The following is a 17,469-nucleotide window of genomic DNA, read 5'->3' as shown; positions in this document are numbered from 1 at the left end:
TTCAACACAGAAAAATGTAAAGTACTTCATATTGGAATTATCAACGTCCATGCGAACTACAAAATGAACAATATCCAGTTATCAAGTACAGACAATGAAAAGGATCTTGGTGTGATAATATCAAATGACCTAAAACCAAGTAAGCAGTGCACCGAGGCGGTTAAAATTGCAAACAAGCTGGTGGGTTTTATTGGAAGAACTTTCGAGTTTAAATCGGAAAAAGTCATACTTGCCTTGTACAACTCACTAGTGCGCCCCCATCTTTAGTATTGTGTGCAGTTCTGGTCTCCGTACTACAGAAAGGACATCGAAAAATTAGAGAAAATTCAGCGAAGAATCACAAAAATGATACCACGACTTAGAAACAAACCATATGAGGAACGCCTTGAAGAACTTAAATTATTTAGCTTAACGAAGCACAGGTTAAGAGGGGACCTTATTGAAGTTTTCAAAATCATGAAGGGATATGACAACTTAGACATGAATAAATATTTTGATATAGACCGGTCGAGTCAAACCAGAAGTAATGGATGCAAAATTATGGGAAATCGTTTCCAATCCCATGAAGCAAAATCTTCTTTAACAGAGTTATAAATATCTGGAACAGATTTCCCTCAGATACCGTGAACAGTATCTCAGTTGAGACATTCAAAAACAAAATAGACAAGTATTTGCACGAGAATCCTCAGCTGACTCTTTTTCTGTCCGAATAACTTGCTTTTATAGCTATGTGTAAATTCATTCCTGCTTTGTCCACAAGACACCCTTTAAACAACGTACCCGTACATAGTGTCGCGTCATGTCATTATACATTTTTCAATTTATTCGATCCAAATAAAGTAATATACGCACAGATTAGGATCTGCACAGATAACCCTGAGTTAATGGTCACTACTCTTACTTTCGACCTGTGATGAGCTGTGGATCGCTGAGGGTCCCTGTTAGTCAAGTGACCACCATCGAGATTTTTTTAATATACCAGGGGTCACTGCATCAGGATGAAATTTGTGTACTTGTCCCACGTGGGAGAGTTCCTTGTCTCAGTGGAGTGAACGGACCTAGGGCCTGATTGACTGCTGCCTACCTAAAAATCGCCAGGCAAGGCTGCTGCACCACCCCTAAACATCCACTCTGTGCATTGCACATCCACGCTGTGCACTGTGGAGCCCCCTTTTATCTAAGACAACCGTTGTATATATTTCAATCTCCCCAATGCAAAGAAAGCAATATAAGCACAGATTAGGATCTGCACAGATAACCCTGAGTTAATGGTCACTACTCTCACTTTCGACCTGTGATGGGCTGTGGATCACTGAGGGTCCCTGTTAGTCAAGTGACCACCATCGGGATTTTTTTAATGTACCAGGGGTCACTGCTTCAGGATGAAACTTGAGTACTTGTCCCACATGGGAGAGTTCCTTGTCTCAGTGGAGTGAACGGAGCTAGGACCTGATTGACTGCTGCCTACCTCAAAAGCGACAGGCAAGGCTGCCGCACCACCCCTAAACATCCACTCTGTGTATTGCACATCCACAGTGTGCAGCCCTCTTTTATCTAAGACACCTGTCGTATATATTTCAATCTCCCCAATGCAAAAAAAGCAATATAAGCACAGATTAGGATCTGCACAGATAACCCTGAGTTAATGGTCACTACTCTCACTTTCGACCTGTGATGGGCTGTGGATCACTGAGGGTCCCTGTTAGTCAATTGACCACCATCGGGATTTTTTTAATGTACCAGGGGTCACTGCTTCAGGATGAAATTTGAGTACTTGTCCCACATGGGAGAGTTCCTTGTCTCAGTGGAGTGAACGGAGCTAGGGCCTGATTGACTGCTGCCTACCTCAAAAGCGCCAGGCAAGGCTGCCGCACCACCCCTAAACATCCACACTGTGCAATGTGTAGTTTCCACGTTATGTCCACAGACATCCAATAAACTCAATGTACTGATTTATAATGTCATGCCGTAACTATTAGTTGATTTCATTACTTTCTCTTTCAGGTTACTCAGTCGGGTAGCTTATAGACAAAGTATTATAGAATGTGACATTTCCTTTCCAGTTTTTCCTGTAAAATTTCCATTTCAGTTTTTCCATGCTGCATGGTGGTTTTTCTCACTTTTTCCTCTAGGGTTTGGTGGTAGGGGGAGCCTTCTTGCTTTACTATCCTTATATTTCAGCATGTAGAGTTAGATCTTGTAGTCATAGTTTTCTCTGCAACAAGCAGCCTCGAAAGGACCATAAGGTCTGTTGCTGTTTGCTTTCCTATGTAATCCTATGTAATCCTCCTCCTCCTCCTCCTTTCCTACCCTTCCCCCTCCCTCCTTCTTTCCTTCCCTCCCCCTCCCCCTCCCCTGCATTTTGCCCTTCTCTTTTCATCACCCAGTCGATCACTCACCTTCCCCCCCTTCCCCCACCTCCCTACCCACGAGCTCTCCCTTACTCCCCTCATCCTCCCCTTTTCCCCTTCCCCCCTCACATTCTCTTTCCCCCTCCCCAGTCAACTCCCTCCTCTCATTCTCTCCTCCCTTTTCACTCCCCCTGTTCCTTTCCTACCCCTTTCCCAGTTGTTCCTCTCTCTCTCTCTCTCTCTCTCTCTCTCTCTCTCTTTCTGACCCCGTAGTCCATGTGTTATAGGTCTCCGTAATCGTCCCTCATGATCGTAAAATAATAAGTTTGTGTGTGTGTGTGTGTGTGTGTGTGTGTGTGTGTGTACAGACTGAGTGTAGGCTTAAATATGCCAACCGATGACTGTATGGATGCATGTACCTGTCTCTATGTATGTACTGCCCGTGTGTACGTGCGTATGTCTGCGTGTGTATCCGGAAGCATATCTCAGAACAGTTGCACATAATTAAGGACGAGAATTCATTGAAGTGTATACCGAAATTCCACATTTAGCTAAGTTACCGTACGCCTAATAAGAAAACAGACTTGCACGACGTGTCCCAAATGCGGTGTGCTCAATATTTAGTAGTTTCCTTCTGAGGGGCTACGGAACAGTTTTGACTATTAATTAAAAGGTGATTATGATTCAGACAGATACTTAATGGGAGGAGAAGAGCCAGGAGGTTGGGTAAGAAATTCGAAACTTAGTGTGGGATCGAATGCCTTTGCTTAGGTTTGGATTCTCTATCATATTTTTTTCTTGTTTTGATTCAGTATTTTTCGCTGTTGATCTCTCTCTCTCTCTCTCTCTCTCTCTCTCTCTCTCTCTCACACACACACACACACACACACACACACACACACACACACACACACACACACGGGCTGGTGAGTGGATGTCTGGTATCCACGTTGTGTTGGTATTAAAGTCGAGAGGATAATGTGTCTTGTCAGCTGGGTGATGTGTGTGTGTGTGTGTGTGTGTGAGAGAGAGAGAGAGAGAGAGAGAGAGGGAGAGAGAGAGAGAATATGCTTGTGTATAACCTACCAATATATCTTCCTATGACTATGTACAGCTGCCGTGGTGTGTGTGTGTGTGTGTGTGTGTGTGTGTGTGTGTGTGTGTGTGTGAAATCCTGGGTGTTTGTCTTCCAAGTCTGCGAAGATGAGGAAACTGTATAAACCCAACATGAACCCCCCATTAACAAACTGGTAATTGATGTTGGGATTCGAATCATGGCCTATTGACCCTTCAGTGACCTCTTGTTTACTGCATTATACCTATACGTCATTCACTTCAGGTTGGCGTAAATTTTCTTGCTTCTTTCACTCTTTTTTCCCGAAGCTCAGTCAGACTGAGATGATGTTCCCGCCTTGAATCTTTTCCCCCAGCACTTCTTCGTGACTAGCATCGAATTCTAGTGTTTATGTTATAGTTCAGATTTATGTTCGGTTAATGTGAACGGAGTATAGGCGTCTGTGTGACCTGGTGTCATTCACCTTAACTTGACCTATTTTCGCACTTTTGCAGCACAATTCACGTAGCTCAGTGGCAGAACAAGACACTACTATGGCTTTACCTCCTTTTCGTAGTACTTCTTCGTGACTAGCACAGTATTATAGGTCTAATCTGCCTTTACTCCTCAGCATTCAAGATGGAGAGATGGCAATTTTAAGTCAGGTCCAAGTGTAGTATAGATAAGGGTATAGATATTGTTATAGATACCACGGGTCAAAGGTCACACAATATCACGTCGCTGTTCCAAAAAATCTTATATGATTTTCCGTTGTTATCTATACTTATATATATATATATATATATATATATATATATATATATATATATATATATATATATATCTATCTATCTATATATATATATATATATATATATATATATATATATATATATTAAACTTAGGGAAGAGGTCCAGTTTGAAAGCGTCTTGTGAGCTGCGAGATAACAAGAACAAAGCAAGAACAAAACATAAATGACGTAGGTAATTTGGAATGAAGGGATGGAGGTGTGCCCGTGTGCCCGAGTTTGTAAAAGTAATGCATGTGTTTGTGTGTAAAAGTATATGAGTGAATAGGTAGGCATGAAGACAGGTGTGTGTGTGTGTGTGTGTGTGTGTGTGTGTGTGTGTGTGTGTGTGTGTGTGTGTGTGTGTGTGTGTGTGTGTGTGTGCTTGTGTGTGTGTGTATATGTGTGTGTGTGTGTGTGTGTGTGTGTGTGTGTGTGTGTGTGTGTGCGCGCGGGCGCGTGTGTGTGAACGTAAGGGTACATGAGTGTACAGGTAGGTAAGCACTTAGGGCAGGTGCGGGAGATGTTAATTAGTATGGACATAGCCTAGGTGTCTGTATATATATATATATATATATATATATATATATATATATATATATATATGATACATAAGCGTACAGGTAGGTAAGCATTTAGGGCAGGTGAGGGAGAAGTTAGTTGCTATGGAGTTAGGTGTTTTTGTGTTTTTATGTGTGTGTTTGTTTATGTGTTTGTGTATAAAGGTATGTAAGCGTACAGGTAAGGAAGGTTGTAGGGCAGGTGAGGGAGAGGTTAATTAGTATGAAGATAGGTGTTTGTGTTTTTGTGTTTGTGTGTGTGTTTGTGTATAAAGGTATTTGAGCGTACACGTAGGCAGGCTTTTAGGGCAGGCGAGCGAGAGGTTACTTCGTATGGAGGCATGTGAGTCGGTGACGTAGTGGGGTGGGGTAGGGGTGAGAGGGTTGGGCAGGTGTATTCAAAGCCCTTCCATTTACCGGTCTACCTGTATTTGTGTCTGTATCTGAACCAGGATTCCGAGGGCTTGATGAGGGAGTGAATGAGTATGTGGCCCATTTTATTTATCAGGGTGTGATTAGTTTTCCCATTATATTTTTTGTTTCCTTTTCCCTGATTTTTGCCCCCTACCTCACCTCCCCCATGAATGACAAAAAAGAGGCAGCATGATGATGATGATGATGGTAATGATGATGATGATGATGTCTCTATGTTTATTTTCTGCCTATCTGTCCTGGTGCTTGTATGTTTCTCATTGTATATCTCTGTCGTATATAAATCTGTCTGTCTGTTTATATAATTACGTAACTCTGGTGGGTGAGAAAGGGTTTGGCAGGTGTGTTGTAAGCCTGCCATTATAGGTAACAGGTACACAGGTGGGCAGAAATTAGTTAAACACCTGAATGTTTGTAAATATTGGCACAGGTGTTGTTCTCTGTCGGCCGGTTTATTTAGCTGTATCTGTGTTTGTATCACCGTCAGTCTTTGTATTTCTGCGTCTTCTGTAAGTTTATTTATCGCTGATTTTATAAAAGTGTTTGTATGTTCCTCTGTATGGTATTTAGTTGTCTTTACGCTGTCAGTTTATTCCTCTAAATGTTTACCGGGTGCACAATAGACATATATACAATACAGTTCATAGTTTCTCTCTCTCTCTCTCTCTCTCTCTCTCTCTCTCTCTTCCTCTCTCTCTCACACACACACACACACACAAAAGTACCCTGACGGAAGAGGTGACGCGAGGTTAGGGTCAGGTGCGGGGTCCAGGTGAGGTATGCCGACCACAACGCGTCCAAAAACCCGCCAAATTATGGAGGTGTCATTACCACCCCGCATATCATGAAAATCTGAGAGGGGGAGACGAGCAGAACGCGGCCACCTGACTCCTACTGTTTTCTCTCTTCAGGGGAGACTTTGGGACACTTGCGGTGGCTGGAGATCTGGTGTAGACAAGCTTTTGGGATGGCGTAATGAAAAAGTCTGAGGGGTGGAGAAGGAGACGCGGCCGCCCATTTCAAGATCCGCGCCGTTTTCTTTCCTCTGGTGAGATGCGGGGGGACTTTGGGAAACTTCTGGTGCATCGCTTAAGGTTTGACGTAGACTGTAGCTTTTCGGTGGGTTTTGTGTCTTTTTCCTTGTTCTTGTATATTTTTGTGTGTATGTATGTGTGCTGTAATGTTTTCATCTTCTATTCTCTCTGTTTTCTTTCATTTGGTGGAACGCGGGGAGACTTAGGCGAAACTTTTGTTGGCTGGAGGATTTGGATTGTTCTTTGTAGGAAAAGAATTGATCTGTGTGTGTGTATGTGTGTGTGTGTGTGTGTGTGTGTGTGTGCGTGTGTGCGTGTGTGTGTGCGTGCGTGTGTGTGTGTGTGTGTGTGTGTGTGTGGGTGGGTGTGTGAGGTCTTGCTTAATATTTTCATCATTATTCTCCCGATTTCTTTCTTCTGGTGTGATTAGGTGATACTTTAGGAATACACACAGCCTACGTAAGTAAGGATGTGTTCCAGGATATTAGGACTTTTCCAGTAAAATTAGCCTAGTAATGCATACTGTAAGAATCTGTCAAATCAGGTTAATAAGCAGCAGTAGAACTATAATTGGCACTGTTTCATTAATTAATTGTAGAGTTAATAGTAAGGACAAAGAGAAAGGGAACCTGTGATGAAACCTTACTGTGTGTTGGAGAGTTAGAGGTTGGTTGTTGGATTGGTTTCTCTCTCTCTCTCTCTCTCACACACTGTTCTACAATCCCCCTTTCATATCTATCTTCTCCCAGTTCTGTATATGAATCTTTATTATATATCTACAAATCATTTTTTTCCCTCCATTTTTCCTGTCTGCCGTTTTGTCTTGTATATCAGTTTGTCTGTATCCTAATTTTCTGCTTCCTTGTGTCTGCGTCTGTCTGTCTGTCTGTCTGTCTCTTCGTTTTGCGTCTTGGCCTCTGTGTCATTTGTCTGCATCAACGTCTGCCTTCCCACCTAAAGTAATTACCTTTGTGTGTGTGTCTGCTCAAAAATGTGTCTGCTTTAGGGTGCACACACACACACACACACACACACACACACACACACACACACACACACACGATCCATTTCCCCCCAGTGTCACCATCGTAAGCCTGTCTGTTTAACTTGATTTTCTTTCTCGGCTACGTGGTTGATTACTTGTCTTCTTGTTTTGTTTTGTTTTGTTTTTCTGCCCCAACTCCTATTTCTTTTATATTTATATTTTTCTCTTTCATGGGTGCTGGTGGTCGAATGGATAGCGTGGTTGTGTAAAAAATAAATATAATCAAGAGTTTGATTAATTCACTTTTTGCCTGCGGGGGGGGGGGGATTTCATCCCTTAACCCTTTCATTGTGCCGACTTATTTTTAGAGTTGATGCTTGCATCCTCCAGACGATTTTTAGGGGATATGTCTTGAGGTGAATGGGCGATGTATGGTTTATGTAACATGTTTAATTTGGAATTTGAATGGTTAGTAAGGTGTGTGTGTGTGTGTGTGTGTGTGTGTGTGTGTGTGTTGTAAGGCCTCTGTCTCAGTGAAGTTAGTAAGATTAGCTAACCACTCTCACCTTTTTTTTTTTATGCGAGGAAGAAGGAACCAAAGGCCATGAGCCCGCAATAACAGTTTACTCCAAGAGAAAAACAAAATACAACAGAGAGCCAAATTCAAGATCCGTTCTTTTCGAGATGCCTGGACACACTGCGTTTGAAAGACTGGAGATCATAGGCAGCAGGAAATACAGACAGAGGGAGACAGTTCCAGAGTTGACCTGTTGCATAAATGAAGGACTGGGAGTAACGGTTAACTCTTGCATTAGAGAGTTGGACAGAAAAGGGATGAGATTTTGCTGCTAGACGGGTGCTACTCGCCCGTCGTAGAGGTGGAGGAATGCATGCAGACAGTTCAGAGGAGCAGTGACCATTAAAGTAGCGATAGAAAAGAGATAAAGATGCAACAGTGCGGCGAAGAGACAGAGGTTGAAGGGAGTCAGTAAGAGGAGGAGAGTTAATGAGACGAAAAGCCTTTGACTCCACCCTATTGAGAAGAGCTGTATGTGGGGAGCCTCCCCACACATGAGAGTTGTACTCCACACATGGGCGGACAAAACCCCTGTATAGAGTCAACAATTGTGCAGGGGTAAAGAAAGAACGGAGTCGGCTTAGCACACCCAATCTCTTGGAAGCAGATTTTACAAGAGATGTAATATGATCTTTCCAAGATAAGTCCCGAGTAAAGGAAACCCCAAGCATGTTCAAGGATGATGCAGAATTAAGCTGAATATTATTAAACATTAGTGGGTATACTTGTGGAAGATTTTGACGGGTTGATAGGTGTAAGAACTGAGTCTTAGATGCATTAAAAACAACCATATTATTTTTACCCAGTCAGAGATACGAGCCAAGTCAGACATTAGGGGTGCCATGGCCTCATCCCTTGTTTGTTGAAGTAACTGTTGAGATGGGCGTTGCGGGAACCGAATGGAAAGGTGAAGGGTGGAGTCATCAGTGTATGAGTGGATAGGGTTAGATGTACAGTTTAGAAGGTCATTGATGAATAAAAGGAAGAGAGTAAGGTGATAGGACAGAGCCCTGAGGAACACCACTGTTGATAGATCTAGGAGAAGAACGATGGCCGTCTACAACAGTGGCTATAGAACGACCAGAAAGGAAGCTAGCGATGAAGGCACGGATAGAAGGATAGAAACCGTAAGAGGGCAGTTTGGAAATTAAAGATTTATGCCAGACTCGATCGAAAGCCTTTGAGATGTCAAGTGCAATGGCAAAGCTTTCGCCAAAGTCCCGAAAGGAGGATGACCACGAATCTGAAAGGTAGGTGAGAAGATCGCCAGTGGAGCGTCCCTGACGGAACCCTTACTGACCATCAGAAAGAAGGTTGTGATAGGAAAGATGCCTTAAAATTTTTCTATTGAGAATTGACTCGAAAACTTTTGAAATACAGGATGTTAAAGCAGTTGGACGATAGTTGGAGGGTTGGGAGTGGTCACCCTTCTTTGGGACTGGCTGAATGAGAGCAAACTTCCAGCAAGAAGGAAAGGTACAAGTTGACAGACAAAGGCGAAAGAGTTTGCCTAGGCAGGGTGTAAGCACAGAAGCACAGTTCTTGAGAACAACAGGAGGGACTCCATCAGGCCCATATGCCTTGTTAGTATTGAGGCCAGTGATGGCAGAAAATACATCAGCTGAAGAAATTTTAATGTCAGCCATGAGGAAGTCAGAGGCGGGAAGTGATGGAGAAACAGCACCAGAATCGTCTAAGGTGGAATTGGAGGAGAAAGTCTGTGCGAAGAGATCTGCTTTATCAGTAGAAGAAATAGCTACAGAACCATCAGAGTAGAAAAGAGGAGGGAAGGATGATGAGGTAAAGTTGTTAGAAAGATTTTTGGCAAGGTGCCAGAAGGAGCGGGAAGAATTCGAGTTGGAGAGTTGAGAGCATTTAGTATGGATGAAATTGTTTTTAGCAGAGCAAAGAACAGACTTAGCACGATTCCGGGCAGAAACGTAAAGATGATGTGATTCAGGGTGGGTTGGCTCCAGTACCTTTTGTAGGCCCTCTCCTTGTTGTGTACAGCATGAGAACAAGCGTGATTAAACCAAGGCTTTCTGGCATTAGTCAAAGGATATGAGAAAGGAATGTATGCTTCCATGCCCGAGAGAATAACCTCCGTAATGCGCAAGGCACACTCAGATGGCTCCCGGCCATGGAAGCAATAATCATTCCAGGGAAAATCAAAGAAGTACTGCCCAAGGGCCTCCCAATCTGCGGCTCCAAAGTGCCACAGACGACGTTTCCCTGGAGGGTCCACAGGCCGTACTGGAGTCATAGGACAGGTTAAGGTGGTAAGGTTGTGATCGGAGGAGCCCAACGGAGAGAAAAGATTAACAGTTTAAACAGAGGATTAGTTGTAAGGAAGAGGTCAAGCATGTTGGAGCTCTCTCAAAGGCGGTCTGGGATACAGGTAGGGTGCTGTACAAGCTGCTCTAGGTCATTAAGGATAGAAAAGATGTAGGCTTGTTCACCAGGTGGATCAGTGAAAGGAGAGGAGACCCAAAGGTGGTGGTGAACATTGAAATCTCCTAGAATGGACTCGTTAATGATGGAGGTCTGTTTGTGTGGACTCTCAAAAACAGACACAAACACAGCCACAAACAGCCACAACACAACCACAAAAACAGCCACAAACACAGCCACCAACAGCCACAAACACAGCCACAAACAGCTACAAGCACAACTACAAACAGCCACAAACACAGCTACAAACAGCTACAAACAGCCACAAACACAGCACAAACACAACCATAAACACCTCTACTAATACAGCTACAAACACAGCCACAAACACAGCTACATACGGAGCTACAAAGAGCCGCAAGCAGCCACAAACACAGCCACAAACAGTCACAAACAAAGCTACAAACACAGCCATAAACAGCCACGAACACCGCCACAAACACAGGTACTAACAGCCACAAGCAGCCACAAACACGGCCACAAACACAGCTACAAACACAGCCACAAACAGCCACAAACGGCCACAAACACAGCTACAAACACAGCCACAAACACAACAAGAACACAGCCACAAACAGCCACTCCAGCACAGCACATATTTTATACACCCACTTCTCAAGGAGGGGGCTTAAGATGGATAAGATGGTGCAGAGGAAACAAGAAGAAAGTTAAAGACGCTGTGATGATAGTGAAGGAGGTGATGGAAACCGACGCTGAGGAAAGCTGGTAGATGTGTTGAAATGCTTGCAGTGACAGAAGGTGATTAGTCTGTGGGGGGGGGGTAGTTAGGGCTGACTTGTTATTTCGTCACCTCTCAGCTGGATGTCCACCTTGTTAATCCTCCCCTTGGTAACCCCCACCCCCCTCCCCTCCTTGTTATCTGTCTGGGTTTCGTCTCTCGGTTTACCTCTCCACATTCCTCAAGTTTTTCCCTCTTTCATAATTTTTTTGGCGTCGAAATAAGAATAAGGAGTTGTATACCAGGTAATTTGAGACGATTTTGTGTAGGTAATAGTCATGTCAGGAAAGAACTCTTGAGGGAAAATGTTGAATACCTTTTGTTTTCTTTACCTTCCCTTCAGTCATCCTTAGGTTATGAAATCTATCTATCTATCTGTCTGTCTACCAATTTATCTGTCTGTTTATCTTTATCTATTTATCTATCTATGTATGTATAATTTCATTTCTTCTTAGTACCTATCACTTTCATTTTATATTCGGTCTGGCTAGGAAGTTTTTATTCCCTACCAACATTTTTTCATTTATTTACTCGTATTTAGTGTGCTTATTATTATTATTATTATTATTATTATTATTGTTATTATCATTATTGTTATGTTGTTGTTGTTTTTGTTGTTCATATTTGTTGTTAGTTTATTGTTACTCACTATGGGTGGAATTGAAGTTGGGATGACTTAAAAAAAAAAATCCTCTTTTGTATTATATATTACTTTTATTATCTTATTTTCTTATTTCTTATTGGTCGGTATCTGCTTATTTTATCTTCCTTGATCTCGGGGTCAGATAATTCTCTCGTATATATACGAGTTGTCACGAATTGGCGCGATTCTGTATCTAAACAAACTCTTGACATTGAACTTTGGTGGAAAACCACTAATTCTAGTGGAATTTCCACTGTTTATCACTCAGTTTAACCGTCCCCGTATTCACCCGATCGGGAGTGTTTTCAGAACATTTTTCACTGTTTCATAAGTGATCATCCTTCTGCGCGACATTAGCACCTCCGCTGAGTGATTTCTTGTGGGTGTGTATCGCTCACACTAATTCCGTTGGCCGTTAGCAAGCGCGGCCAGCACTCGCCTCTCTCTCATAATTTGAAGTAAGTCAGACTTTGTGCGCCGTGAGAGCAGGTCGTTCTTCAGCGAGTTCCTGAAATCTCCACTCAGTGTGATCAGGTGCAGAGGTTCAGCATGGTGGCAGCGCCCTTCCTACGTAACAACGCCTAGTTCATCCCGCCTAGCCCCCCTTTTCTGACCAATATTTCTTTTCGTTTTTCCTACGCTTAAGAGTTTAGTTTAGCTTGTGAGTGAGTGAGTGAGTGTATTCACTTTGTTATTTTGAATTCATTTTGAAACATGTAACGTAAATTTATCTCATTATAAATAATAAATTTACAGTTCTTTTCTCTTGAGCTTAATGTAATGTAAACTTGTGTTTTATTTTTCCACATTAAATTTATTTTACTTACCGCTCCTAGATTGCATAACGCTTTGCATTATTCATAACTGGTACGTAGGCCAGTACTTTTGCATCAAACTTAAATTTGCTGTGCCAACTTGGAGTTAATGCATCAGCAAGAACCTGTTTATCATTCATAGCATTAGTTATTGATTGTCAGGGGTGGAGTCTTTTTCTCGTGAGGGTAGCAATACTAACAAACAGTATTTGTGAGTAATTAGTCTCTTCTGTGTACTGCTGAGAAAGTAAATAAATTCTCATCCTTAAAGAATCGGCGAAGTAAGCCGGGATAAAGTAATCATTGCTTGATTTTCACAAGTCAATTCATTGTCCATATTTTCAAGTAACATTTTAAAGTATTATTTAATATTTAATTCTCAAAAACCCCATGACATCTGGCGACCTCATTCCAGGATATTAACTCCTAGCTCTAAAGTTATTCACGAGATAATACTCACTCGCTCATACTTAGGTATTTATCATTAAAGTCTATAGGCACTATCTTACTGGTGATTATTGATTCAGTTCTATTAATTTTATGTAATAGTCTTTATAGTCACTTGTTTGTTTAATTTTCTTTCTTTACCAGTTTAACTACATAAAACTGGTCACCACTAACCTGTGCCTATATTCTTTATTCTTGATTATTGCATTCCTCTGCAAAATAGCAGTCAGTACTTAGTCTTTGGTTCACTCAGACTGAGTTAGCATCATGTCTACCAACGTCTATGTACAGGAAGCTAAAGATATGGGGCTTACTGACCCCGAGAAAATTAAGGACTACGTCCTCTCTCGGTTAAGTTACGAGCAGCAACGTGAGAATGATGCTCGTGAAGAGCATTGAATTCAGCGTGAGGAACGCGAAAGAGAACGCGAACATGAGCGAGAACAGCACGAGGAACGCGAGAGAGAACGTCAACACGAGTTAGAACAACGCGAGAGAGAACGTCAACACGTGTTAGAACAACGCAAGAGAGAACGTCAACACGAGTTAGAACAGCGTGAGAGAGAATGGGAATACGAACGAGAACAACGTGAGAGAGAACGTCAACTCGAGTTAAAACAGCGAGAGAGAGAGAACGTGAATATGAGCGAGAACAACGAGAACACGAAAGTGCCGAGCGTGAGGCACGTGAAAAACATGAACTTGAAATGCTGAGGCTCAAGCGAGACTCCTTGGTTTCAGACACATCTGGTGCAGCTGGCCTAAGCTTCACGAGCGCTCTCCCTGCACACGTTTTGGCGACCCCACACATCAAGCTTCCTCCATACAAGGAAGACGAGCGAATCGAGCCATTCATAGCTCGTTTTGAAGACATGGCTCAACTGTACCAGCTGGATGATGCAGCTAAGCGGCTTCAGTTTCTTAGCCTGTTTGAGGGTCCTGCCCTCAATATTCTCCACAGAATTCGTGGAGACAATCTCACGTATGAGATGATGAAGGCCGCACTCGTCAAAGCGTACGGTCGTACAGTTGATGACGCCAGGAGTCAGTTTATGAGGGTGCGTTTGCAAGAAAAAGAGACTGCCGTTCAGTTTCTTGATCAGCTTACTGCTTACTTAGATGAGTGGATGGTAATCGACCTTATGCTGCGCACACAGCTAGAAAAGTCGTGGCCTGCTGATCTTATGGCTCAGCTTAAGATCTGCCAGGTAAGGGATGCCAGTCAAATGGTGGAGAAGGCTGATGCATTCTTCACTGCCTAAGGGTATCAAACTCATAAGCAGCACACCTGGAACAGGAAAGCTGACAAATCTGGGAAACCATTTCAGACTGAACCCCTGCAACAAGGCCATTCTCAGAATAATGGCCAAGGTCCAAACAAACCGCAGAGGAAGGACCTGGGGCAAAATACCCAGAAACCTGAGTGGAAGCGGTATGACAAGCAGAACCCTAACCAGTAGCAGTACCAGTATTTCAAGCAGCAGCAGAGCAAGGACAAACCACGTAACCCTCAGTCAGGACAATCGACTTTAGTGTATTGGAGGCAGGATGCACATGCAGCCTTCATTCCCCAACAAGCGCACAGTGGTGCCAACCCCACCAGTACAGGTGCTTCCCCGCAGTTCACTAGCTCCCCAGCGACAGTGAACCCTCCATCTCAGGTGGTCAATGCTCCAGCTCCTCAGATGGTGAGCACGACCCCTCAGGCATCAAATTCTCAGGGCACCACATTTGCTGCATCGTTCGTTCCGCAGTCTCACCAATGACTGGCTGCTACCTCCTCAGACACTTCCACCAGTAACACTGCCTTTCTTGTTCAGCCAGGGTTTGTGGGAGGTATTTCTGTAAATGTCCTGAGAGTTAATGGATTCTCAGGTTGCTCTGTCAAGCAAAGTTTAGTTCGACCCAATGAGTACATGGGTAGGCAGATCCAAGTTAGACTTATTGATGGATCAGTGAGATTGTTCCCTGAGGCACGTATCCAGGTGGCATCTCCTTTTTACACTAGCTTGACAGCTGCTGTCGTCATGCCAGAGCCCTTGTTTGACCTCATTATCGGCAACATACCGGGCGTCAAAAACAGTTGCGCCGTAGATGTTGCTACTCAGACTTCAGCTGTTGCGGTAACACGAGCCATGGTCAAAGCTCTGAATCATGTCACCCTGTTGACCATCGCAACACCGCAAGATTTGATTCATAGTCAAGATGTTGTCCAAGAACAACAGTCTGACCTGACACTTGCCTCAGTGCGTAAGAAGCTGGAGGGTAAAGTGATTAAGTGTTCACGGGGAGGTCAAGCCAGGTTCCTTCGCAAGCGAGGACGGCTATACCATGAGTCACAAACACCCCAGGGTGAGGTGCGACTGCAGTTCGTCGTTTCCGTGAAGTATCGCCGGGCAGTATTCAAATTAGGTCGTTGTTCAGTGATGGGAGGCCACATGGGCCAAAAGAAAACCTCTGACCGCATCCATGCTGACTTTTTCTGGCCAGGAATGGGACAGGAAATAAAAAGGCTTGTGCGTTCCTGTGATGTGTGTCAGTGTACCACTGACCGGGGAAGTGTCCGTCCTGCGCCATTGATACCAATGCCTATAATCTCTGAACCGTTCGAGAGAGTAGCAGTTGACATTGTTGGGCCAATCTTTCCTAGGGCATGTGATGGATCAAGGTATATCCTCACCATTGTTGACTTCAGCACACGGTGGCCTGAAGCCGTGGCCCTTAAGAATATACTGGCTGTCACTGTTGCTGAGGCATTGATTGAAGTGTTCTGTCGTGTAGGTATCCCCAAAGAGATCATAAGCAACCGGGGTTGGCAGTTCACCTCTGCCATGATGAGTGAAGCATTCAGGTTGTTGTCCATCTGAGGCCTGCGAACTACGCCTTATCATCCCATGTGTAACTGGTTGTGTGAGAGGTTCATTGGGACTCTCAAGATGTGAAAGCGCATGGCCACCGAACAGCCAAAGGAATGGCCGCAGTTCATTGCTCCTCTTCTATTTGCTTATCAAGAAGCCCCACAGCATTCCTTGAAGTTCTCACCCTTTGAACTGGTGTATGGAAGGTAGGTCCGTGGACCACTTCAAGTCCTCCGCGAGTTATGGGACGATGAAGAACCCGACTCTGAAGTCAAGACCACCTACACCTACGTCCTTGATCTAGCTGACTGCCTCCAGTCAACATGTGAGTTAGCTAAGGAAGAATTGATCAAGGCGCGCGAAGTTTAGTCCAGGCGGTAAGTGCTTGGTGTTACTCCCCACTGCCCAGAACAAGTTGTTGGCACAGTGAAAGGGTCCATTTGATATAGTAGAGCGCATTTCAGACCTCAACTACAAAATTTAGATGGGGAATCTTCGCAAAAGGTTCCACGTTAACATGTTGAAGGCTTATCATGAGTCAAACCCCGAGGAGACTGGCCTACGAGTAGCTCATGACAGTGACCAGCCACTGGAAGAAATCGGGGCAGCTGCAGTGATCCCAGCTGATGACCATGATCTCGAGCCCTTAACTGTTCAGTCCCGTCAGGAGGAGACTGTCGGAGATGTTTTACTTAATACTGACTTAGCATTAGGTGATCAGAATGCCATAAGATCACTGCTCTGTCAGTATGCTGATGTCTTCTCTGACCAGCCTAGACTTGCAAAGGTTGATTGTCACAAAATTGAGTTGACCAGCAATACTCCCGTAAAGGTTAAGCCATATCCGATTCCCATGCGACTACTGGACCCATTAGACAACGAAATTGCTGACATGGAGACTGCAGGTATTATTGAAAAGTCCCCATCTCCTTACTGTAGTCCAATGGTAGTAGTACGCAAGAAGGATGGTGGAGTCAGGATTTGTGGCGACTATAGGAGGCTAAATGCAATCACCAAAGTAGATGCTGAGCCGATGGGTGACCACATTGCCATATTCTCCAAGCTGGCAGGGTCACGATATTTCACAAAGCTCGATTTGGCGAAGGGATTCTTTCAGATTCCCCTTCACCCCGAGAGCCGTCAGTTCACTGCCTTTGCTACTCCTGGGGGGTTGTATCAGTATAAAGTCCTCCCAGTTGGACTTATCATTTCCCCAGCAGTATTCAATCATTTTTTTTTTTTTTTATGTGAGGAAGAAGGAACCAAAGGCAACAAGCCCGCAAAACTATTCCCTCCAAGAGAAAAACAAAATTTAAGAGAGAGCCAAATTCGAGATCCGATCATTTCCAGATGCCTGGACACGCTGCGTCTGAAAAACTGGAGATCATAGGAAGTAGGAAATACAGACATAGGGAGACAGTTCCAGAGTTGACCTGTTGCATAAATGAAGGACTGGGAGTAACGGTAAACTCTTGCATTAGAGAGTTGGACAGAAAAGGGATGAGAGTTTGCTGCTAGACGGGTGCTATGCGCCCGTTGTAGGGGTGGAGGAATGCATGCAGTTCAGAGGAGCAGTGACCATTGAAGTAGCGATAGAAAAGAGATAAAGATGCAACAGTGCGGTGAAGAGACAGAGGTTGAAGGGAGTCAGTAAGAGGAGGAGAGTTAATGAGGCGAAAAGCCTTTGACTCCACCCTGTTGAGAAGAGCTGTATGTGGGGAGCCTCCCCACACAT

The sequence above is a fragment of the Coenobita brevimanus genome, chromosome 24 (assembly GCF_032717465.1).
Source record: "Coenobita brevimanus isolate Jiangsu-jjx chromosome 24, ASM3271746v2, whole genome shotgun sequence".
Taxonomy (NCBI): Eukaryota; Metazoa; Arthropoda; class Malacostraca; order Decapoda; family Coenobitidae; genus Coenobita; species Coenobita brevimanus.
Note: the sequence above shows the minus strand (reverse complement) of the source record.